Source organism: Mesoplodon bidens, assembly GCF_964165515.1.
Source record: "Mesoplodon bidens genome assembly, chromosome: 5".
Classification (NCBI taxonomy): Eukaryota; Metazoa; Chordata; class Mammalia; order Artiodactyla; family Ziphiidae; genus Mesoplodon; species Mesoplodon bidens.
In genome coordinates, this window is record NC_138161.1 from 36,502,049 (window position 1) to 36,530,025 (window position 27,977).

The following is a 27,977-nucleotide window of genomic DNA, read 5'->3' on the forward strand; positions in this document are numbered from 1 at the left end:
ATTTACCACATAATTCTAAGGATTTTATGATAACTCAATTTTGTTTCATCTTCTCACATTGAACCAACCAAATAAACAATGAGAACTAGCTGCATAGGTTAACATATTAAATCTAGACTGTTTAGTAAATGCATCTATATCATGGTTCCTTAATCTGGTCTCATTTGACACTTGGGGCTAGAAAATTCTTTATTGTAGGGTATTATCCTTCTTCATTGTAAGATATTTAGCAGCATGCTTGGCTTCCAACCATTGGATACCAATTATACCTCTTCCAGTGCTGACAAGCAAAAATGTTTGCAGAATTTATGAAATGTTCCCTTGAGAGCAAAATCACTTCTGAATGAGAACTACTGAATGAAATCAATACATTCAGCCAAGACTTTTTTTTTTACCTTGTGGTCAAGCATTGTCAGAATACATATCTACATGTATTTTCCACAAATGAGCTTGTATAAATTAGTCATATCTTGAAATATTTTTGGTGGTCTATCTCTCCTCAGGCTTTATTGGTCTCCTGAAGCATGCTAGAATGAAACTCCAATCTAAGGGATAATGAGAGTGGGGCTTGAGATTTAGCTTTCTCTTGATATGCAAATTCCTGAGGTAAGGCCAGCCAGAACCATTAATCCAGGTAAAGAATGTCATAATCTATGGATGGCATGTAAGGAAGTTTTGGTTAGCAAGGGAAGCATAAGTATGTATTCACTTGTATATGTTTTAACTTATCCAGTGACTTTTTAATATCAATGAATATTTACATATATGTATTTTTCACCTATGGTAAAATACACAAGCATAAAATTTACCATTTTAAACATTTTTAAGCATATACTTCAGTAGTATTAAATACATTCAAAATGTTGTATAACAATTATCACTACTCATCTCCATAATTCTTTTCATATTGTAAAACATTCATATTGTAAAACTGAAACTAGTAAATGGTAAGTCTCCTTTGCTCCCTCACTCCAGACCCTAGCAGCCACCATTCTGCTTTCTGTCTCTGATTTTTGACCACTCTAAATACTTCATATAGATAGAATCATACAGTATTTATCTTTTTTGTGACTGTCTTACCTCAGAATGTCCTCAGGGTTCATCTGTGTAATAGCATATGTCAGAATTTCCTTTCTTGCTAAGAATGACTAATATTTCATTGTATGTATATACCACATTTTGCCTGTCCATTCGTCCATCAATGAACACTGGGTTACTGCCACATTGTAGCTATTGTGAATACTGCTGCTATGAAAGTGGGTGTAAAAATATCTCTTTGAGACCCTGCTTCCAATTCTTTTGGTGCTATACACAGAAGTGGAATTGTTGGATCATTTGTTAGTTCTGTTTTAATTTAAAAAAAAATTTTTGAGGAACAGCAATACTGTTTTCCACAGTTGTACCATAGTTGTATCATTTTGCATTTCCACTAATAGTGCACAAGGGTTCCAATTTCTCTACGTACTCACCAACACTTGTAATTTCCTGTTTTTTTTTTTTTTTTTGGTAGTAGCCATCCTAATAGGAGTGAAATGGTATGTCACTATAGTTTTAGTATTCATTTCCCTAATGATTAGCAATGTTAAGCATCTCTTCACTTGTTTACTGGTCATTTGTATTTCTTCTCTGGAGAAATGTCTATTCATGTCTTTTGCTCATATTTGAATTAGGTTTTTGTTGTTAAGTTTTAGGAGTTCTCAATATATGCTTAATATTTACAAATTATCTGGTAAAATTCACCAGTGAATTAATTATGTCTAGGGCTTTTGGGGGGAGATTTTTGATTACTCAGTCAATATCTTAGTTACGTCAATTCAGATTTTCTATTTTTTGTGATTTACTCTTGTTAGGTTTTGTGTTTCTAGATATTTGTTCATTTCACCTAGGTTATCCAATTGGTTGTCATAATTGTTAACAGTATATTCTTCTAATCCTTTTTATTTCTGTAGTATCAATAGTAGTGTTTCCACTTTAATTTCTGACTTTAGTAACTTGACTCTTCTTTCTTTTTTCTTAGTCCACCAGCTAAAGGTTTGTTGATTTTTGATTTAAAGAATGATTTTTTTAAAATTTTTATTGGAGTAGAGTTGATTTACAATGTTGTGTTAGTTTCAGGTGTACAGCAAAGTGAATCAGTTATACATATAAAGAATGAATTTTAGATTGCTTTGATTATCTCATTTGTGTTTCCATTCTCTATTTCATTTACTTCTGCTCTAATCTTTATTATTTTCTTCCTTTTGCTAGCTTTGGGTTTAATTTGTTCATATTTTTCTAGTTCCTTTATTTGTAAAGTCAGGTTGTTAATTTGAGATATTTCTTCCCTTTCAATATGAGTCTTTACAGCTATAAATTTTCCCCTTAATATTGCTCTCATTGTGTCTCATGTTTTGGTACATTGTATTTCATTTTCATTTGTCTCTAAGTGACTTTAATTTTCCTTGTGATTCCTTCCTTGATCTATTTTTTGTTTACAAATATGTGGCTTAATTTCCACACTTTTTTGAATTTTCTAGTTTTACTTGTGCTATTAATTTCTAACTTTATCCCATTGTGGTTAGATAAGATATTATATCTGAGTATTTTTAGTCTATTTAGATTTAATTTGTGACCTAACATATAATCTATCCTGGAAACTGTCCCATGTATACTTGAGAAGAATGTGTATACTGTTGTATTTGGGTATTGTGTTTTTTATATGTCTATTAGATCTAGTTTGTTTCTTATGTTGATTAAGTCCTCTATTTCCTTATTTATATTCTGTCTATATGTTCTAACCATTATTGACACTGGGGTATTAAAATATCCAACCATTATAAGCTGTATTTTCACTGTCTTTTTCACGCTTCAATTCTGTCAATTTTTGCTTCATATATTTTGATGGTTTCTTTTAGGTGCAAAGATATTTATAATTAATATATCATTTCACCCGTTTGAATCTTTTATTAATATATGATGTCTTTCTTTGTCTCAAGTAGTCTATTTTTTTAACACACATTTCTTATTAAATGACCATGTAGTCTTTTTTTCATTTAAAGTCTATTTTGTCTAAAATTAGTATAGCTACCCCTGCTCTAATTTGGTTACCCTTTGCATGGAACAAATTTTTTTCATCCTTTAGCTTTCAGTATATTTGTATCTTGAGATCTAAAAGGAGCCTCTTGTAGATAGCATATAACTGGTTCTTCTTTTCTTATCCATTCTGCCAATATCTGTCTTTTGATGGGAGAGTTTCATCTATTTACAGTTAAAATAATTACAGAAAAAGAGGAACTCACTTCTGTCATTTTGCTATTTGTTTTCTATACACATTATAATTATTTGTTCCTCATTTCCTGCATTGCTCTCTTTTTGGTGTGTGTTTAGTTGATTTCTTTTTGTAGCTAAATGTTTAAATTATTTTCTCATTTCTTTTTGCATATATTCTATAGCTATTTTCTTTGTGGTTATTATGAGATACATTTAACATCCTAAAGTTATAACACTCTAAATTATAGCAGCTTAACTTTAATAACATATGAAAGTCTACTCTTTAACAGTTCTATCCATACTCCTTTTGGTAGTTGTTGTCACAGAATTACATCTTTCTACATTGTGTGCTGGAAAACATAAACTAATAATTATTTTAAGTTAAACTAATAATTATTTTAATTTCATTAGGCTTTTAAATTATGTAGAAAACAAAATATGGAATTACCAGACAAATTTACAGTAATATTAGCTTTTAGAGTAATTATTGTCTTTTAAGATGTATTCATCTCTTAAATCATGTAGAAAACGAATAATGGAGTTACAAACTGTTCTTACAATAATACTAACTTGTATAATCACCCATCTATTTACCTTTATTGAGATATTAATTTATTGAGATATTCATGTTTTCTTATTCTTTCACATTACTGACTAGTGTCCTTTCATTTCATGCTGCAGTACTCCCTTGAGCAATTTTTGCTGGGCAGGTTTTGTAGTAACAAACTACCTCAGATTTTGTTTATTTGGGAATATCTTAATTTCTCCCTCACTTTTGAAGGATCGTTTTGCTGGATATAGGATTTGTAGTTGACAGTTTAATTCATTTTTTTGTTTTTTTTCTTTTAGCACTTTGTATTAGCCCACTGTCTTCTGGCCTTCAAAGTTGCAGGAGAAATCTTCTGATGATCTTATTGAGGAGACTTTTTATGTGATATGATGAGTTGTTTCCCTCTGCTTTCAAGATTCCCTATTTCTCTTTGGATTTCAAAAGTTTGATTATGTGTTTCAGTGTGGGCCTCTTTGAGTTCATCTTACTTGGAGATTATTGAACTTTTGAATGCTTATATTCATGTCTTTCATAAAATTTGGGAAGTTTTCAGCCACTATTTTCTTCTGAAATTTTATCCACCCCTTTCGTTCCCTTATCTCCTTCTGTACTCCCATAATGAATATGCTTATCTTTTTGCTGGTGTCCTACTGATACCTTAGGTTCTGTTCACTTTTCTCAATTTTTTTTTTCCTGTTCCTCGGACTCAGTAATTTCCATTGTCCTATCTTCAAGTTTGTGAATTCTTCCTTCTTCCTGTTCAACTCAGTCTTCAAATTCTTCTAGTAATTTTTATTTCATTTATTGTAATTTTCAGATCCAGAATTTCTTTTTCTTTTTTTCATTTTCTATTTCTTTGTTGTTATTTTAATTTTGCTCACATGTTGTTTTTGTAACTTTCTCTTCATCTTCCTTTTGTTATTTCAGCATCTTTAAGACAGTCATTTTAAAATTTTTGTCTAGTAAGTCTGTTATCAGGTCTTTCCCAGGGCAGCTTCTGTTGATTTAATTTTTTGAATGGACAATTCTTTCTCATTTCTTTGTATTTCTTGTGATTTTTGTTGATGTTATTGTTAAAAACTGGACATTTAAGTCTAATAATGTGATAACTCTGGAAATCAGACTCTCTCCTCAGGTTTTTCTGGTGTTTTTATTATTATTATTATTATATTTTATTGTTATAGGCTGTCTCTAGTCCAAGAATCAACCTGAGGTGAAAACTTAAGGTCTTCTCTGGTCTTTGCTGAGTCTTCACCTTTTCCTTGGCATGTATGATCACTTTTTATTTTCCCAGTATATGCAGTTGTTTTTGAATCTCTGGCTCCATGAAAGAAGAAAAGAGAAGGAGGGAAAGAGCACTGACCATTTAAATCCCCTGAAAATCATTTCAGCTAGCGGAGGAGGAACCTGCCACAATGTGGGGAAGCAAAATAATGACTGCTAAGCTTTTTGTCTGTACCTCTGTGATCAGAAGCAGTAATCAGTTATTAGAGAATTGATTCTTGATATTTGGAGGACAAGGCACTTTTTTGCATACATTAGCTCCTGTGAACTGTATGCTGATCTCTCCAGGAACCAGGGAACAGCTGCTTGTCACAGATCTGGGGGTGGGGCATGGGTAGGTTCTACTATGCTAAGAGCTAAAATTGACCAAAATTAACTGCAGTTTACCATCCAAAGCTTTTCCTGGAAGTTGTAAGTCAATAGACTCCAGGGTTCCAAAATAGTCACAGCAGAGAGATTTTGTCATTGCAATTTTTGTCTAGTGGGGAGACAGTTTCCTCACGCTTCCTACTTTTCCTTCTTCTCAGAATTCTCCTTTCAGTGAATACATTGTTAACTTCTGTAATGTTAGTCTTATTCAAATATACTTATTCAAAAATTATAGATTGATTTTCATAATAAATTCTTGACTTATAAGTGACACTATATCTGTGAATATTTTGAAAATATTTATTTCAATGACTCTTTAAAATTTCCATTACTGTTCATTCATTTGATGAAATACATTTTTTTGTTTGTTTCTGGAATAACCAGATTCTATGCTATAATTTTTATTTTTTTCTTTGAGTTCAAGTTTATTGTGATGTATTTTTTATTTATCCAGTTCTCTGAGTTCACATTTGAACTTACTATAGATTAATATACAAGGTCACAACATGTTGTCATGCAGATTTATCTGGACTTTCTCCACCCTTTTGGTAGTAAAAATTTAGAATCCATTTCCAAGAATGATGCATATTTAGGGCTCTGATTTCTCAGTGTCTCTTTACTTATGATCCTGAATGGTCAGCAGTGTTCCAGAATAAAACAAGAGTTCTAAATTTCATTTTGGTGATGTGCCAATTTTAACTACTGTCTTTATGTGATAACACAGATCCAGATTTTATAGCAAAAGGTAAAGTACTTGTTTCTTGTCCCTACGTAGATGTTAACATCCAAATTTCTAGTTGTTCAAGTATTTATATAATTCTGATTTACCTGTGATTTATCTGCATTTTAAGTGTGACTCACAAATATCAAATATGATGCTATGATTTCTGTTTTATCTTTCTGATTTTGTAATGTTTTCCTTTCTGGTTTGAACTAAGTTTTTTTCTAAAATGATTCTATATTAATTGCTATATCTTTTGAGAGACAAAATGAGAAGTGAGACTCTCTCACAAAAAATTAAATCTGCCATATTGAATAGAAGGCAACATTAACAGTGCTCCAATTATAATATGTATTATATTATATTTAATTTTTTTCTGAAATGCCAAAAGTACAGAATACTAATTATATCCCAGAGATGAATTGATATAAATTTAAACAACAATTCAAAATATTAATATCCCAATTCTAATACTTCAAGAAGCTTGTCATAATTTATCTTTGAATATTTTTTCTCAAAGGGTCTAAAATGGATAGTGTAGATTAACAGATGGCAGTCTGTAATTACAAAGTATTCTTTAAAGGTATTTTTCTTTATTCTGTAAATGTTTATGGAGCACCTACAATGTACCAAGCACTGTTTCAGTTACTGACAATAAGCTGATAAATAATATGGAACTACATTTCAGCTTCAATGAGTTTATATTCTAATTTGAGACTCAGAAAAATTTATATATACACACATATAGATTCAGTACTATATAAATATACAATGTAATGATTGATAGATACCGGTAGATACAGGCTATATCTATAAGTAGTAAAGATGGTTAATTGGAAAAAATTTAAGGAGTCAAAGCAAATTATGAGTAGAATGATGAAGGAAAACTTCTTGAGGTGTGAATTTGGACAGAATCTGAATAAAAGAAGAAAAAAGTCATTTGAAAACATGTGAGAAGACTATTCAAAGTAGAAAGAAGCAGACATTTATATTCCTTGACATGGGAACAAATTTGATTTATGTTGGAAGAAAATCAAGGTTACTAGTATTAACATGGGTAATGAAGCAGGAAATTTTAGAATAGCTTGTTAAAGATGTAGCCAAGGGCCATGGGCTAGTCAGAATAATGGCCCCACAAAATTGTCCATATCCTAATTCTGGGATTCTGTGAATATGTTATGTTAAATGGTGAAGGAGAGTTAAGATTACAGATGAAATTATGTTTAACTTTCAGCCAATTTTGAGATAAGATAATTCTGCCAGATTATCTGGGTTGGCCCACTGTAATCACTAAGGTCCTTATAAGTAAAAGAGTAAGGCAGGAACGTCAGTGTCAGACTGATACAAATAAAAAAATACTCAACCAACCATTGTTGGCTTTAAAGATGGAAGGAGGCTATAAGCCAAGGAATGTGGGCAGGTGAGAGAAAGTAGAAAATATGAATTCTCACCTAGAGCCTCCAGAAGGAATAAAATCCTCCAGACACCTTGATTTTAGCCCAGTGTCACCCATTTTGGACTTCTAATCTCCAGGACTACAAAATAATACATTTGTATTGTTTTAATCCACTAAATTTGTAGTATTTTGTTACAGCAATAATAGGAAACTGTGAAGCCATATCATCTACGGCCAGATAGTACCTTGAATTTTGTTCTAACTTTGTAGGAACACACTAGCACACATTAAGCAGAAAAATAATACAATATGTTTTGCTGATTTATATTATTCTAGCTGATTAATGGAGAATCAACTACATGGAGTTATTAGTTTAAGCAAGGAGACTAGTTAGGAGGATATTGAATAGGCAAGAGGAGAGAAGGACTCAAGACAAAAGGAGAGGAGTGATTGGACAAGGATTATACCCATGCATAGTGATGTATAGTTACGTTCAAGTTATATTTTAAAGGTAGACCCATTTGTATTATTAATATAAGCTGTGTTTCATAGGTAATTACACAAACACACCTAAAACTGGTAATCAAGGGTTTAGAAAAAGATTTGGGAATTAGTGAATATGTGCTAATTAAAGTCAAGGGACTTGAAGTGAATACTTCAGTAGACTATAGATGAAAAGGAAAAGTGCTAGAAAGATAAGCCATGAAATATTCTAACATTCAGGGTTTGAGACATGGAGGAAGATTCAGAAAATTCGAAACATAAGGAATGACCAGTGAAGTAAAAGGAAATCTAGTGGAGTATGTGTACTGGAAGCCAAGTAAAAAGACATTTAAAGAAAGTAGGAGTGATCAATTGTTTCAACTACCACTGTAAAGCCAGTGAAATGGTAAAATGAAAATCTAGAATTGATCATTGTCACTTAGGGATATTTTGTCACTTTACCATATATAGACTAGATAGACTCATGGGAAAAATTTCTTCTTTGGCTGGATGTAAGAAAGAAGGAAAAACAAAGAAGTAAAGCTGGTGAGTTTTAATCTTTTGCTGTTTACTTACATATCAGGTATGTTCATTTGCTGATAATTTCATAAAAATATTTGAAGGAAGTAAAAGAAACACATCACTTAAGGATACAGATTTTTGGTGGGGAAAAAAATCTTTACAAGAAGATTCACATTCTGGACTCCAAACCAGGATTTGATGACATCTTGAGAAGTTTAGGAGAGTCACTTAAAATTACGAGCCCAGAGAAAACTGGACCATAGTTTTAAAGGTCAATTCTATCTCTTAACAACTACTGTCCAGTCTTCCACTTCCCTATAATTAACAACATCTCTTCTCTGCCATCTAACAAAAAGAAAAGCCATTATGACTTGTTTCATAATTAATTTATATCTGAATTAATTTTAATAACATTCATAAACTTCAGCCAACATAAAAATGGTGCTCTCTGTTTATCTGAACAATTTTAAGAACCATTTATTTAACAAACGTTTCAGACACAAATAAATAGAGATATTATTTGTGTTAATTAGAACTTGATTATGTAAATTACTTTAGTTTTAAAGGACAAATGTGTAGTATTGCCTATAAAACTAGATTATAAAAGATTTGTGTTTTTATATTTGATTCAAATACTTACATGTCCAGAATATAGAAAACGTTTAATTTTAGAACTTCAAAATATGCCAAAATAGATGAGAATAGTAGCATACAGTACAGTTTGCTCATTTATCTGAAGTCTTTGTATGTCAAGAGGGTATTAATTAAATATGTTTGTATTTGTCTGTTTTACCTTTTAAAAAATTTTTGTAGCATTTTAAATGCACAAAGAGCTGAAAAAGACATGGTGTATCTTCATATAAAATATAATAAAACTATTCAACATATTTTCTGTCTGACAGAATTATAGCTTGTTTACAGGAAGAAATGTGGCTTAGAAAAATTTAAAATAACAATGTTGATCATAATGTTTCTTCTCATTGCTAGGAAGTTCTCAGAAAATATACCTATAGAAATCGTAATATTCTAAATAAATTACTACCCTTCTTCTTTCCAGCTTCTCCCCCATTTAAAAAAAAGTGTTTTTGTAACATCTTTCATTGTAAATTCTTGTTAAATCTATACAAGAAGAAATTAAAAATTGAGGTCTATGTTTACCAATGTTTGCTTGGCATCAGCATGGCTACTAGATCATACTACATTAATATTGTTTTACTATCATAGAGAGAAATATTAGGTGTTCTAACATTATATTAAATACTGGCCCAAAATATAGTGTAGTAAAACCTCATAATTTGGAGCCAATCAACTTTAAAGTATGGATCGTTTGTTCAACAGAGAAATGAAAAGCTTTACAGACAAGCAAAGGGTAAGAGAATTCAGCACCACCAAATCAGCTCTACAACAAATGCTAAAGGAGTTTCTCTAAGTGGGAAACACAGAGAAGAAAAGAAGCTACAAAAACAAACCAAAAACAATTAATTAAATGGTAATAGGAACATACTTATCGATAATCACCTTAAATGTGAATGGACTAAATGCTCCAACCAAGAGACACAGGCTTGCTGAATGGATACAAAAACAAGACCTATATATATGCTGTCTACAAGAGAACAACTTCACACCTAGGGAAACATACAGACTGAAATTGAGGGGGTGGAAAAATATATACCATGCAAATGGAAATCAAAAGAAAGCTGGAGTAGCAATTCTCATATCAGACAAAGTAGACTTTAAAATAAAGAATGTAACAAGAGCCAGGGAACGACACTACATAATGATCAAGAGATCAATCTAAGAAGAAGATATAAAAATTATAAATACTTATGCACCCAACATAAGCACACACCAATACATAAGGAAAATGCTAACAGCTATAAAAGAGGAAATCGACAGTAACACAATAATAGTGGGGAAGTTTAACACCTCACTTACACCAATGGATACATCATCCAGAGAGAAAATTAATAAGGAAACATAAGCTTTACATTACACAATAGACCAGATAGATTTAATTGATATTTATAGGACATAACATTTGAAAACAGCAGATTATACATTCTTCTCAAGAGCACATGGAACATTTTCCAGGATAGATCACATTTTGGGTCACAGATCAAGCCTTGGTAAATTTGAGAAAATTGAAATCACATCAAACATCTTTTCTGACCACAACACTATGAGATTAGAAATAAATTACAGGCAAAGCAACATAAAAAACACAAATACATGGAGACTAAACAATATGTTTAAATAACAAAGAGGTCACTGAAGAAATCAAAGAAGAAATCAAAAAATACCTAGAGACAAATGACAATGAAAACACAATGATCAAAAAAGTATGGGATGCAGCAAAAGCATTTCTAAGAGGGAAGTTTATAGCAAGAGGGAAATTTATAGCAAGACAATCCAACCTCAAGAAACAAGAAAAGTCTCAAATAAACAACCTAACCTTACACCAAAAGCAATTAGAGAAAGAAAAACAAAAAAACCCCAAAGTTAGCAAAAGGAAAGAAATCATAAAAATCAGATCAGAAATAAATGAAAAAGAAATGAAGGAAACAACAGCAAAGCTCAATAAAACTAAAAGCAGGTTCTTTAGGAAGATAAACAAAATTGATAAACCTTTAGCCAGACTCATCAGGAGGGAGAGGACTCGAATCAATAAAATTAGAAATGAAAAAGAAGTTACAATGAACACCGTAGAAATACAAAGCGTCATAAGAAACTACTACAAGCAACTATGCCAATAAAATGGACAACTTGGAAGAAATGGACAAATTCTTAGAAAGGTGTCACCTTCCAGGGCTGAACCAGGAAGAAACAGAAAATATGAACAAACAAATCACAAGTAATGAAATTGAAACTGTGATTAAAAAATCTCCCAACAAACAAAAGTCCAGGTCCAGATGGCTTCACAGGTAAATTCTATCAAACATTAAGAGAAAAGCTAACACACCCTCATTCTCAGACTCTTCCAAAAACCTGCAGAGGAAAGAACACTCCCAAACTCATTCTATGAGGTGACCATCACCCTGATACAAAAACCACACAAAGATACTACAAAAAAAGAAAATTACAGAGCAATATCACTGGTGAACATAGATGAAAAAATCCTGAACAAAATATTAACAAACAGAGTCCAACAACACATTAAAAGGATCATTCACCAAGATTAAGTGGAATTTATCCCAGGGATGCAAGTCTTCTTCAATATATGCAAGTAAGTCAATTGTGATACACCATATTAATAAACTGAAGAATAAAAGCAATACGATCATTTCCATAGATGAAGAAGAAGCTTTTGACAAAATTCAGCACATATTTATGATAGAAACTATCCAGAAAGTGAGCATAGAGGGAAGCTACCACACCATAAAAAAGGCCATATACAACAAAACCTCAACAAACATCATTCTCAATGGTGAAAAACTGAAAGCATTTCCTCCAAGATCAGGAACAAGACAAGGAAGTTCACCCTCACCACTATTATTCAACATAGTGTTGGAAGTCTTAGCCATGGCAATCAGAGAAGAAAAAGAAAAAAAGGAATCAAAATCGGAAAAGAAGAAGTGAAGCTGTCACTGTTTGCAGATGACATGATACTATACATAGAGAATCTGAAAGATGTCACCAGAAAGCTACTAGAGCTAATCAATAAATTTGGTAAAGTAGTAGGATACAAAATTAATGCACAGAATCTATTGCATTCCTATACATTAACAACAAAAGTTCAGAAAGAGAAATTAAGGAAACAATTCCATTCACCACTGCAAAAAGAAAAAATAAAATACCTAGGAATAAATCTACCTAAGGAGGTAAAAGACCTGTACTCAGAAAACTATAAGACACTGATGAAAGAAATCAAAGATGACACAAACAGATGGAGAGATATACCATATACTTGGGTTGGAAGAATCAACATTGTGAAAATGACTATACTACCCAAAGCAATCTACAGATTCAATTCAATCCCTATCAAACTACCAATGGCATTTTTTAAAGAACTAGAACAAAAAATCCTAAAATTTGTATGGAGACACAAAAGACCCCGAATAGCCAAAGCAATCTTGAGGGGAAAAAAATGGAGCTGGAGGAATCAGACTTCCTGAATTCAGACTATACTACAAAGCTACAGTAAACAAGACAATATGGTACAGGAACAAAAACAGAAATATAGATCAATGGAACAGGATAGAAAGCTCAGAGATAAACCAATGCACCTGTGGTCAACTAATCTATGACAAAGGAGGCAAAGATATACAATGGAGAAAAGACAGTTTCTTCAATAAGTGGTTCTGTGTAAACTGGACAGCTGCATGTAAAAGAATGAAATTAGAACACTCCCTAACACCATACACAAACATAAACTCAAAATGGATTAAAGACCTAAATGTAAGACTGAACACTATAAAACTCTTAGAGGAAAACATAGGAAGAACTCTCTTTGACATAAATCACAGCAAGATCTTTTTTGACACACCTCCTAGAATAATGTAAATAAAAACAAAAATAAGCAAACAGGACCTAATGAAACTTAAAATCTTTTACATAGCAAAGGAAGCTACAAACAAGATGAAAAAGACAACCCCCAGAATGGGAGAAAATATTTGCAAATGAATCAATAGGCAAACGATTAATCTCTGAAATATATAAACAGCTCATGCAGCTCAATATTAAAAAAAAAACAATCAAAAACTGAGCAGAAGACCTAAATAGACATTTCTCCAAAGAAGATAAACAGATGGTCAAGAGACACATGAAAAGCTGCTCAATGTCACCAATTATTAGAGAAATGCAAATCAAAACTACAATGAAATATCACCTCACACTGGTTAGAATGGGCATCATCAGAAAATCTACAAACAACAAATGTTGGAGAGGATGTGGAGAAAAGGGAACCCTCTTGCACTATTGGTGGGATTGTAAATTAATACAGCCACTATGGAGAACAGAATAGAGGTTCCTTAAAAAATTAAAAATAGAATTACCATGTGACCCAGCAATCTCACCACTGGGCATATATCCAGAGAAAACCATAATTCAAAAAGACACATGCACCCCAATGTTCATTGCAGCACTATTTACAATATCTAGGTCATGGAAGCAACATAAACTCCCGTCGACAGATGAATGGATAAAGAAGATATGGTACATATATACAATGGAATATTACTCAGCCATATAAAGAACAAAACTGGGTCATTTGTAGAGACATCGATGGACCTAGAGACTGTCATGCAGAGTGAAGTAAGTTGGAAAGAGAAAAACAAATATCATATATTAATGCATATATGTGGAATCCAGAAAAATGGTACAGATGAACTGGTTTAAAAGGCAGAAATAGAGACACAGATGTAGAGGACAAACGTATGGACACCAAGGGGGGAAAGCGGGTATGGAGGGGGGGCGGCGGTGGTGGTGCGATGAATTGGGAAATTGGGATTGACATATATTCAGTAATATGTGTAAAACAGATAACTAATAAGAACCTGCTATATAAAAAATAAATTAAAAAAATAAATTTTTTAAAAAGTCATAGAGTGGCAGACTGGATAAAAACAAGAGCCTACGATATGCTGCCTACAAGAGACTCTCCTTAGGGCAAAGGACGCACATAGTTTGAAAGTGAAGGGATGGAAAAAGATATTTCAGGCAAATAGAAATGAGAAGAGAGTGGGAGTTGAAATACTCACATCAGACAAAATAGATTTTAAAGAATATAAAGAAAGGGAAAGAAGGACACTCTACAATGATGAAAGGATCAATACAAGAAGAGGATACTACAATCATCAACTTATATGCACCTTATATAGGAGCACCCAAGTTCATAAAATAAATACTAACAGTCCTAAAGGGAGAAATCACTGGGAACACAATAATAGTAGGAGACTTTAACACTCCACTCACATCAATGGACAGAGCTTCCTGATAGAGAATCAAAAAGGCAATAGAGATCCTGAATGATACAATAGAACAGTTACACATAATTGACATTTTCAAGACATTACATCCAGAAAATCCCAAAACAAAACAGAATATACATTCTTTTCAAGCACACACAGAACATTCTCTAGGATTGACCATATACTAGGGCACAAAACTTACCTCAACAAATTTGAGTATAGAAATTATATAAGCATCTTCTCTGACTACAGTGGCATGAAACTAGAAATCAACCACAGGAAAAGAAATGAGAAAAAATTAACTCCATGTTGACTAAACAACATGCTAGTTAAAACAAACAAACAGAAAACTCCCCACAAACAAATGTTCAGGACCAGAGGGCTTCACAGGCGAATTCTACCAAACATAGAAGAATTTATATTGATTCTTCTCAAACTCTTCCAAAAGATTGAAGAGGACAGAACACCCCCAAAGACATTGTATGAAACCACCATCACCTTGATACCAAAACCAAACAGACACCACAAAAAAAAAAAAGACATTACAGGACAATAAATTCAATGAACAAAAATTCTAAACAAAATATTACCAAACTAAATCCAACAACACATAAAATGATCAGGGGCTTTCCTGGTGGTGCAGTGGTTGAGAGTCCGCCTGTCGATGCAGGGGACACGGGTTCGTGCCCCAGTCTGGGAAGATCCCACATGCCGCGGAACGGCTGGGCCCATGAACGATAGCCACTGAGCCTGCGCATCCGGAGCCTGTGCTCTGCAACAGGAGAGGCCGCAGCAGTGAGAGGCCGGCGTACTGCAATAAATAAATAAATAAATAAATAAATAAATAAATAAATAAATATCATATACCATGGTCAAGTGGGATTCATCGGAAGTTCACAGGATGGTTCAACATTTGCAAATCAATCAATTCAAAGAACACATTAACAAAAAAAAAGTGAAAAAACCACATGATCACCTCAATAGATGTAGAAAAAGCATTGGAAAAAATTCAACATCCATTCATGATAAAAACTCTTACCAAAGTGAGAACAGAGGGAACATATCTAAACATAATAAAAGCTGTTTATGACAAACCCACAACCAATATAATACTCAATGGTGAAAAGCTAAAAGCCTTCCCACTAAAATCTGGAAACGACGAGGATGCCCACTCTCATCACTTTTCTTCAACATAGTATTGGAAATTCTAGCCACAGCAATTAGACAACAAAAAGAAATAAAAGGTATCCAACTTGGAAGGGAAGAGGTAAAATTGTTACTATATGCAGATGACATGAGACTATATATAGAAAACCCTAAGGACTCCACACAAAAACTACCTGATCTAAAAAATGAATTAAACAAAGTAGCAGGATACAAGATTAACACTCAAAAATCAGTTGCATTTCTTTACACAAACAATGAAATATCAGAAAGGGAATGTTTAAAAAAATACCTTTTAAAAAAGCACCAAAAAAACCCCCCCAAAAACCTAGGAATTACCCTGACCAAGGAGGTGAATGACTTATATACTGAGAACTATGAAACATTAATAAAGGAAATTGAAGGGGATGAAAAGAGATGGAAAGATATTCCATGCTCTTGGAGTAGAAGAATGAATATTGTTAAAAAGGCAATACTACCCAAAACAATCTACAGATTTAATGTGATCCCTATCAAAATACCCATGACATTTTTCACAGAATTAGAACAAATAATCCGAAAATTTACATGGAACCATAAGAGATCCAGAATTGCCAAAGCAATCCTGAGGATAAAAACAAAGCAGAAGACATTACTCTCCCAGACTTCAGACAATACAACAAGCTACAGTAATCAAAATGGTGTGGTATTGGTATAAAAACAGATGTGCAGATCAATGGAACAGAATAGAGAGCCAAGAAATAAACCCACACACCTACAGTCAATTAGACTTTGATAAAGGAGAGAAGAATCTAAAATGGGAAAAAGACAGTATCTTCAGCAAGTGGTGCTGGAAAAGTTGCACAGTTGCATGTAAATCAGTGAAGTTAGAACACACCCTCATATCATGTTCAAAAATAATCTCAGAAAGAGAGCATAGGCAAAATATTCTCTGATATAAATTGTACCAACGTTTTCTTTGATCACTCTCCCAAGGCAATAGAAATAAAAACAAAAAATAAATAAGTGGGACCTAATCAAACATACAAACTTTTGCACAGCAAAGGAAACCATAAGAAAAGAAAAGATAACCTATAGAATGAGAGACAATTTTGCAAATGATGTAACAGACAAGGCCTTAATCTCCAAAATTTCAAAATATACAAACATCTCATACAACTCAACAACAAAAATGCAAACAACCCAATCAAAAAATGGGCAGAAGACCTCAATAGACATTTCTCAAAAGAAGATGGCCAGTAGGCACATGAGAAGATGCTCAACATCACTAATTATTAGAGAAATACAAATCAAAACTACAAAGAGGTACTGCCTCCTCATACCAGTCAGAATGGCCATCTTTAAAAGTCTACAAATAACAAATGCTGGAGAGGCTGTGGAGAAAAGGGAACCCTCCTACACTGTTGGTGGGAATGTAATTTGGTGCAACCAAACTGGAAAAGTGTAGAGATTCCTCAGAAAACTAAAAATAGAATTATCATATTATTCAGCAATCTCACTCCTGAGCACATACCTGGACAAAACTATAATTCAAATAGATACATGCACACATATTTTCATAGCAGCATTATTCACAATAGCCCAAACATGAAAACAACCTAAATGTCCATTGACAGATCAATGGATAAAGAAGATGTAGTACATATATACAGTGGAATACTACTCAGTCATAAAAAAGGAATGAGGTAATGTCATTTGTAGCAACACTGATAAAACTAGAGATTATCATACCAAGCTAAGTAAGTCAGAAAGAGAAAGACAAATGATGTCATGTATATGTGGAATCTAAAATGTGGCACAAGTGAATCTATCTACAGAACAGAAACAGACTCACAGAAATGAGAACAGACTTGCGGTTGCCAAGGGGAAGAGGGGCAGGAGAGGAAAGGATTGGGAGATTGGGATTAGCAGGTGAAAACTATTGTATATAAGATGGATAAACAAGTCCTACTGTATAGTACAGGGAACTATATTCAGTATCCATGATAAACCATAATGGAAAAGAATATAAAATAAGAATGTCTATATGTGTATAACTGAATCACTTTGCTGTATAGCAGAGAGTGGCACAATATTGCAAATCAACTACACTTCAATAAAACATTAAATTAAAAAAAAAAATATGGATCTTTTAGTATATAGCCACATAAAGATAACAATAGCAATTTCAAATTATTGAATAATTGCAATACCTTATGCACTGAACTTAAAATTCATTTCAAAAATCATGGCATTAATATAACAATCCTATGAAATATACATAAAGAATAATCCCAGTATTGCAGAGTTAATAACAGAAGGTTAATGTTAGAAAAATATTGCTTTAATTATTTGTACCTCCACCTTTTCTTAATCTGAGAATTGAAAGATTAAAAAAAAACTGGTGATGTTGGTACAGGTCCTGAATTACATTAAATAAATGATTATTAGTATTAATTCATTGAAATAATTTTCAACATTTGCTGAGAAACAAACCATGTCAAGAAGTTCTAAGTTTCCAGAGTTACATTAGCAAAATGGTGGATTAGGACGCTCTAAGCCCTCATCATCCACAGAAATTATTAAAATCCAAACAAATAAACAAAAACTACTAAACTAGAGACTAGCTAAAGTAACTTTATAAGAGCTCTGGAAAACAATCAAAGGTCTACAGCAACCAAGTGAACACCCACTCAAGAAAAAGCCACATTCGAAATAGTGGGAAATTTCATGTCACTTTTACTTACACTTGCCCCAACTCCCCTTCCCAGCATGGTGTAGTCTTGTTCTAGAGAAAGCAAGAGCTCAGTTCAAAACACACTCATTTGAATGGGAAGGGCCAGAAAATACCTCATTGAATCTTCATGCATTTTTGTCATTACACTGACTACATACTCTAGTAAAATTTTGAATAGAAGTGATAAAACTTAACATACTCTCTGTTTCCAGTTATAATGGCAAGTGTTCAATAATTCATCATTAGGCATGTTGTTAGTTGTAGTTTATACGTATGCCCTTTATTACATCTAGAGACTTCCATTGTTATAAGAAAGGTCATCAAAATGACGTAATAATTTGTAACTCTAAATAATGAAATATTTTTAAAATTCTAACATTTGGTTTCCTTGTATGCTTATGGCAGATATAAAAATATATACAATTTTTTGTGTCAAATAATTTGACAACAAAATTTTATACAATTTTACCCAATAATCTCAATAAAGTGGAGAAAGACAATGCAGAGAAAATATTCCTATGGAATGGTTAAAAGTCAAATTAAAATATTTTAAGAATCGGTAAGAGATGATATAATGAAGGGAGCAGGTAATGAATACCCCTTTGAGATTTCTAAAAGAAAGATAATAATGCAGTCTCAGTGTTTTAAACTACTCATTAAGACTTCAGTTCATGACACTGCTAGTGTCTTGAATCCTCTGCCCTCACACATTTTGTAACTGGTGAAATTCTACCTTCAATTCAAATGTCACCTCTCAAATCTAAATAAATAATTTACATTTGCATGTAAGCCTTCAAGCATTTTGTTCCACATTGTAGTTTTGTCAGAGGTAATCCTACCGCTGCAGGAGTCTCTAGAGCAAAGTGGCTAAAAGTATGCTTTCTGCAGCTTTACTGCCTGAATTACAATCTTACTCCCACAGTAACTAAAAAGCTGTGTAATCTGAGACAGTTTACTGGAGCTCTTTGGGCTTCATTTTCTCATCTGGGAAATGAGACTTAAAAAACAAAAGTACCACGGCTTCCCAGGTGGCACAGTGGTTGAGAATCTGCCTGCTAATGCAGGGGACACACGTTTGAGCCCTGGTCCAGGAGGACTTTTTGATGTTATGGCCATTGCTAGTGGTGCTTTTAGTTTTTTCCTTAGAAATTTGTCATTTTGAAATAAATGTATTATTTATGAATGATCAAGCTTAATTCAAATTTAGGGAATAATTTGGAATTATTTAGTTATTACAGTAGTAAGCTCTGACTTGATGTAAACATAATTCCAGAAAAATTTATGCTAGAAAGGCTTTCAGTTTTACAAAAGCTTGTATATGCCTTTCCAAAATATCAAATAATATTCCTAATGCTTACATACTCCATAGGTATATTTAATGGGTCCACTATTTCACTCAGAAATCTGATATTCCTATTGCATAAACCACCTTTGAAAGTATTTAATGCTTCAGCAGGTTTTAAATGTTTTTAAGTCATTCTCCAAATTTGGCAAGGCCTACTTGTCATCCATCTGTAGATTGATTCCTATGTGCATGTGTACACTGTTCACATGTGGACCATAATGTGCACACAAATATTCAACTTAATTAGAACACTCAGAATCTTTGAAATTAGAAGCAGACACTGGGAAATCCTCAGAGTCAAATGAGATTGAGAAAATCTAGTATTAATTCGAACTGTTTCTGTTGTTGCTACCACATATATAGCCCTAAGTGAGTTAACCTGCAACTGCTGAGACAGCAGGTGATACACATTAAGGTGATTGGAAAGCTTTGTACTGATCCTTAGTCTCCACCTTCAGAAATTCTAATTTGATTGTTCTGGGGAAGACCCCAAACCTGAGTAGCGATTGATTCTAATGTGTGCTCCAGGTTAAGACGTTGGTGTAGTTGAGCGATACTAGTTCAGCCTCCAAGCCCAATTCCTACCTTCCTCAAAGACCTTATGGTAGGCAGAATTTGTAAAATGTCTCCCGAAGATATCAAACCCTAATCCCTAGAAACTGATAGATAATATGAGGAGATATTACTTTGCTGATTATGTTATATGGCACAGTTGACCTTAAGAAAAACAGAGTATCTGGTAGGCTTGATCTGATCACATGAGCTTTTTTTTTTTTTTTTTTTTTTTTTTTGCAGTACGCCGGCCTCTCACTGCTGTGGCCTCTCCCGTTGCAGAGCACAGGCTCCGGACGCGCAGGCTCAGCGGCCATGGCTCACGGGCCTAGCTGCTCCGTGGGAGCACGAACCTGCGTCCCCTGCACCGGCCGGCAGACTCTCAACCACTGTGCCACCAGGGAAGCCCTCACATGACCTCTTAAAAGCAGAGAGGAAAGGTTAAATAGATTCAAGCCACGAGAGTGATTTAATGTGCCGTTGTTTGGCTTTAAAGATGGAGGAGACTTCCTGAAAAAGAACTGGGACTGATAGCTTTTAGAAGCTAGGAGCACCACCCCTACCGCCCCCCCAACTAAGAGCCACTAAGAAAACGGGGCCCTCAGTCAACCTCAAAGAACTGGATCCTACAAACAACTTGAATGAGTTTGGAAGCAAATTCTCCGATACTCCAGATAAGAACCCAGCCTGGTTGAGACCCTGATTTTGGTCTTATGAAATTCTAAGCAGAAAACTCTCAAGCCTGTCCGGACTTCTGACCTACAAAAATGTGAGTTAAACGGGTATTGTTTTAAGCCACTAAATTAGTGGTAATCTGTCACTCAACAATAGAAAACTAATATAGACCTTAAAAATTCTTTAAACAAGATCCCTAGGCCTCTCATGTTTGTTTTCATAAATACACAAAACTTAAGTTCCTAGGCCAAATCTCTCCAACTGTTCTAAATCTCAATTATGACCTTGGTTCATCTGCCATCTCTTAAATTCTACTCTGCTTACAGGAATTTACACAACATTTTCGTTGACTTTATCACTGCCTCATGAAAGAATTTCCTGTTCCTTCTCTTGATAATGAAGTCTTTTTCTTCCCTAAAGACACAACTTCCTCTTCAGCACCTCCCCCCCCAGCCATGCAGTTGATACCCTTATTATTGTTTCTAGCCCAATTCTTTACCACTTTCTAGGAAAACCAGTCAACAACACCACAAAAGTAAAATACATATGAGGCTTTGTGATACTGGCCATTGTTTAAACCCTCTTTCCACCAATCTTTCCCTCACTCCTAGTAATTGACATCTGTTAAATTATTGGAAGCTGTTACTCTTTCACAAAAGAAATTGGTCAGTTCTTTGAATGGCTTCATACACTATATAGATAACTTTTTTTCTGATGACTTTGTCCCACAGTTTCTTACCTTCCTGATTTACAGACTGTTGTTTTTTTTGAGACTTTTAATAAAATGCCTTCTCAACAACAGAAACTTTTGGTTCCCCTGATTCTAATCTCTAAAATTACCAATTCAAACATATGTCTCTTCTCTCCAGGAAAAAAAAAAAAAAACTATAACTTTTTTCTTCTCATTAGTACACCCAGTTCCCAGATCCTTCTTCATTCTGACAATCCTTTCTTCGTTTCCTTTCTGATCCAGCAAAATGTTCACAGTACATTCATCCTAAATTACCTTACCTTGCACAGCAAAGACACTAACAGGGAAATAATCTATAAGTTATTTTTGTGCTTTGTTAGATAGTCATAATAAACGGCATGTTGCAGACATGATAAATGCAGGACCAAGAACCTCAAATATGACTGCAGTGGAGTTTGACACTTTACTTCTATAGATGCACACTACTAAATTTCTATGTTCAAATTCAATGCCCTAATTGCTAAAACAGTGATTTGTAAAACTTTCCCATTATTTATAAATACCTGACCTTCTTCCCCTGAATCTTCTCCATGCAGAAGGTTTAAGACAGGGATGCCTTCTACCAATCTTTCTATGTCTACAGTTTATCTTCTTGTACAATGAAGGAGGTGTTCCTCCAAATACTTTAGGTGACTACTTTAAACTGTGCAGTAGATTACAGTTCTTATTTTCACCTCAAGAATTGAAAATTCAACTACTTTCCCTTATATGTTCAATATCTCCATGTCCCCCACATTACAGTATCTCCTATCTTAAAGGAAAGTACTAAACACACAATACTGATCACACATCACCTGTTGCCTAGCTATCAGTCTCCTTCCCATTATAGATGACTTTCTTCTTTCATTAACTTTCCTGACACCCCCTCATTCAATTTCAACCTTACACTCCCAGTCTTACTAAGATTCCCAATGACTGAGATTCCAGATTTCCAGCACCTCTGTGTCTTTACATTTAGGGGATATTTTATGTTTTATCTTGCTTAACTTCTTAGGATTATTTGCACTAGAAAAATCTCTCTTCTATTGGATTCCCTGGCAAAACTTTACTGGTTTTTCTCCTACCACTTTGGTCACTATTTTTTTTTTTTCCATCACATCTTCATTTACTCAAGTATTAGTGTTGGGGTTCTTTGACACTTTGTCTTGAAATTTCTTCTTCTCTATACAATTTTTCCTAGGTGGGCTGGGTAAACACCTATATCTAAATGACTCCCAAATTTATATCCCTAGGTCTGATATCTTCTCTGAATTCTAAACATGTATTAACCCTTAAGTCAATACTGGGAAACTAAACCCAGGCACCTCTACCCCTTAAAACGGCCTTCCTTTAGAGTTCCTTATCCCAGTAAATGACATTTCCAAATAGTCCCAAGTGTCCAGACACCTAGGAATCACAGTTTAACCTTCCTACCCCATAAACTTTATATCTAATCCATCACATAGACTATTGACTTTTTTCCTAATGATCTCTCAGATTTATTGACCTCTCTAATTCCACACTTTTTCTGCCCTAGTATTCTTAAATACTACATTCTGCCCTGGAATCTAGTATTCTTAAAGCATTTAAATTCAGATTATAATTAATGCTATTATATTTATAAATCTAATAAAGAAAATTACATTTTGTTCTATTCATTTGTTTACCTCAAGTGAAGCAGATTAAAGTCCTTTATATAATCATTTTCAGTTTACAACTTAAATTTCCTCATATTCAGACTTTAAAATGTAATGTATTCCATTTTCTTTCAAACAGTTTAATTTCATATGACATAGTAAGAAAAATTTTGTAGTGATTAAACATCTTTTAAATTTAATATATTGAATTTATAAATACAATGAACTTTTTTTTTGAGTTTGCTCAAATAGTCCAATGGTGTTAATGGACTAAATCAAAAAAATTATCATATACATTCCTAATTCAAATCTTTAAAAAATTACAGAATTCCACATATTACATTAAAATCTGAAACCTAATGTATCAAGTCCTCCAAATTTACTGTTACAAAAATGTTACATAACAAATTTAAATAGATTTCTCTTAATTTAATACAAAATTGCTAACACAATGTGCATGGTTTATTTTATCATATTTAATCATAAAGCTTCTTGAGATTAAACTTACTTAAAAGAGAGCTTAATAATTTCAAGGGAGTAGAGACTGTCATCCTAAACAAAGGAGTTTGTTAATTAACTAACTTGCCAGAAACCTGGGATACACATATTGGACCTCAAAAATACATATTTTTTCAGTTATTCTAACTTTTCCTAGATGTGCATGGATATTTCAAGCAGATATTTTCAAAAAGGATTGGCTTCAAACTCTCCTTTCTGAATTCAGTTTGTATCATTACCTGTTTCTTCTGACTGCTGTATCTAAAACTTCACTCCCAAATCATGACTAATTCCGTCACTTAACTCTTAATTACCACTTTAATTATTTAAAAAAAAACTAATGTGAATATTACTTTTAAAAATCATATAAGCATCACTCAGTTTCAACTATAGATACACTTCTATTCTTGTTTTACCTTTATTTCATTACCATTTCCCCATTGTTTGTCCTGTATTATTTCACAGATTTCTTTTAAAAATATATTTTAAAACAAATACTTTCTGATTGAATTGGATTATCTTCTTATCTCTCTCTCTCTCTCTCTCTCTCTCTCTCTCTCTCTCTCTCTCTCTCTCCCTCTTTTTGTTTTGGGACTCTTAAAGATGTTTAAATGTTGTCTAAATATATTCTGAATTTCCCTTATTTTGGTGCTGGGGTTAAATCAGCAAAGACATGCTAATGATACACCACTCCAACCCACTAAGCTTAGTTTAGGCTTCTATTTTCCAGTTACCATGTCCCCTTAAGTGCTCAACCTTGTTTTGTTTTATTGCTTATTTGTATTACAACTTGCCAAAATCTTTGTAGCTAGGTAAGTTTTGACAGTCATGGAAGCAGTGGCATTTCAAACAGTAGTAAAAGCTATTTCTATTCTTTTGTGGTGGTGATGGAAAAGAAAGCAAAAATCTAATCCTAAACTGACTCATAAGAAGCTTTTCAGATAGTAGCGGTTCTCTCCCAGCTGCTTCTACTCCTTTCTAGTTACTGGGAACACCTGAAGCTATAGTGCAGTGCTCCTCCAGGCAAGCACTGATAGGATTTGTATCAGTATATGTTAGAAGTTTATATAATGGAATAAAAATGTGTACTCTTTTGTCTCTCTTTCATTAACAAAATGGTTTTGAAATTCTTCCACATTGCAGTATGTATCAGTGGTTCATGACTTTTTATTTATTAGTTAGTAATATATTCTATGGGTTTACCACATTTTGTTTACTCATTTACTTGATGAAAGACATCTGATTTTTTTCCAGATTTTATCAATGAGCTGCAGTGAACATTTGTGTTCAAGATTTTGTATGGATACATGCCTTCATATTCAATGGATAATACCTAGGAGTGGATTGCCTGGATCATATGATAGGTAAGTGTATAAATTTTAAGACACTATCAAACAATTTTTCAAATCAGTTGTGCTATTTTACATTTCTACCACTATGCACAAGAATTCCAATTCCTCCATGTTATGCTGACTGCAGGTATAGTCTTCTTAAATTTTAGCCATTCTAATAGGTCTGTAGCAGTATCACATTATAAATTAATTTTTTCCTTTCCCTAATGATATTGAGATTTTTTTCACATTTTTCCATCTGTCCATCTTCCTTAGTAAAATGACTAGTCAGATATTTTGGCCATATTTTATTAGATTATCTGTTTTTTATTATTAAGTTTGAAGTATACTTTAATACTTTTAATAGAAGACCTTTTTCAGTTATATGCTTTGCAAATATTTTCTCTCAATGTATGGTTTATCTTTAGTCTTATCAGTGTCTTTCAAAGAACAGAAGTTGTTAATTTGATGAGGTCCAATTTAATAACTTGTCCATTTATGAATAATGCTTTTGGTGTCAGAATTAAAAAAAAATCTGTGTAAATCATGGTCACAAAGATGTTCTCTCATGTTTACTTCTAGATATTATATAATTTTAGTTTTGTATTTAGGCCTATGATATTTTGAGTTAATTTTTGTGTATGTTGTGAAACATAGATACAAGTTTACTTTTCTGCATATGGTTATCCAAATGTATCAGACAGTTTGTTGAAGATTGACATTTCTTCTCTGCATTGCCTTTGCATCTCTATCAGAAATCAGTTTCCCATATGTGTGGGACTATTTCTGGACACTGAATTCTGTTTCATTGTTCTATTTGCTTACCTTTATACCACACTCTACTGACTACTGTAGCTTTATAATAAAACTCGAAATCAGGTAGTTAGTACTCCAGATTTGTTCTTCTCTTTCAAAGTTGTTTTAGCTATGCTAGATCACTTGAATTTTCTAATTAATTTTAGAATAACTGTCAATTTCTTTTAGAAATGCCTATTTGGACTTTAAATAGAATGGCATTAAATCTAATTGTTAGTTGGGGGAGATTTAAATATTGTACAAATATTGAGTGTTCTAACTGGTGAGCATATATCTCTCTCCTTTCATTTAGCTCTGCTTTAATTTCTGTAAGGAGTGTTTTATAGTTTACACTGTAGAGGTTTTCACATCTTTTGTAATATTTTTTCTTAATTTTCTATTTTTAATGCTATTAAAATGGTGCTTTTAAAAATTTTAATTTCCAATTGATTGTCACTAGCATATAGAAATCCAGCTGATTTTTGCATATTGATCTTGTACCCAGCAACTGTTTTAATAATAGGTTTTTTTTTTTTTTTTTTTTTTTTTTTTTCTTTTTGCGGTATGCGGGCCTCTCACTGTTGTGGCCTCTCCCGTTGCGGAGCACAGGCTCCGGACGCGCAGGCCCAGAGGCCATGGCTCACGGGCCCAGCCGCTCCGCGGCATATGGGATCCTCCCAGACCGGGGCACGAACCCGTATCCCCTGCATCGGCAGGCGGACTCTCAACCACTGCGCCACCAGGGAGGCCCGAGCAGCAACTGTTTTAAATGACTTTCTCTATTACCTTTTTTTTTGTAGATTTCAGTGGATTTTCTACTGAGATAATTATGTAATTTGTGAATAAGGGCAGTTTTATTTTTCCCTTTTCAATCTGGATGCATTTAACTTATTTCTTCCTCTCAATGCCCTTTCTAGAGCTTCTAGTACAATGTTAAATAAAATTAAGGAGAGTAAACATGTTAGTCATGTTCCTGATCTAAGGGAGAACATAATCAGTTTTTCATGGTTAAACATGGTATTAGCTGTAGGCTTCCATATGTTAGGGAACTTCCTTCCATTTTAGTTTGCTGAGAGGTTTTATGAGAACTGGAACTTAAATTCTGACATTTATTTCTGTTGAGATGATGTGGTACTTTTTTATTGTAAACATGGAGTTATGGACTGAAAGTTTTTTCGCTTCAAAACTCATAAGTAGGGGTTCTAACTCTCAGTACCTTCAAATGCGGCTTTATTCAGTGATAGAGACTTTTAAAGAGGTAATTAAGTTAAAATGAGGCTATTAGGATAAGCCCTCACCCAATCTGATTAGTGTCCTTATAAGAAGGGGAAAATAGAACCCAGAGAAAACACTAGAGTACATACGCAGAGAGGAAAGACCTTGTGAATACACAGGGAGAAGGCAGCTATCTGCAAGCCAAGGAGAAAGACCTCGGAGGAAGCCAAATAAGTGGACACTTTGATCTTGGACATCCATTCATCAGAACTGGGGGAGGAAAAAATTTCTGTATTTAAACCACCCAGTCTGTGGTATTTTGATATGGCATCCCTAGCAAACTAATACAGATACTGAATTACATGATTAATTTTTTAAGGCTTCAATTTTTAGAGCAGTATTATGTTTACAACAATATTGAGAGGGAGGTACAGAAATTTCCCATATACCCTTTGCCACCAACAGGCATAGCCTCACCCATTATCAATATCACTCTCCAAAATGGGGCTTTTTTAAAAACCAAAGACGAACCTCTATTGACACATCATAATTACCCAAAGTCCATAGTTTTCCTTGGACTTTGATGTTGTGTGTTCTATAGTTTTGGACAAATGTAAATGACATATATCCATCATCATAACATAAAGAGTATTTTCACTGCCCTAAAAAGACTCTGTACTTTGTATATTCATCTTTCCCATGCTCTAACCCCTGGCAACCACTGATATTTTTTACTGTCTTTGTAGTTTTGTGTTTTACAGAATGTCATATATTTAGACTCATACACATGTAGAGCTTTTAAAACTGGCTTCTTTCACTTAGTAATATGCATTTAAGTT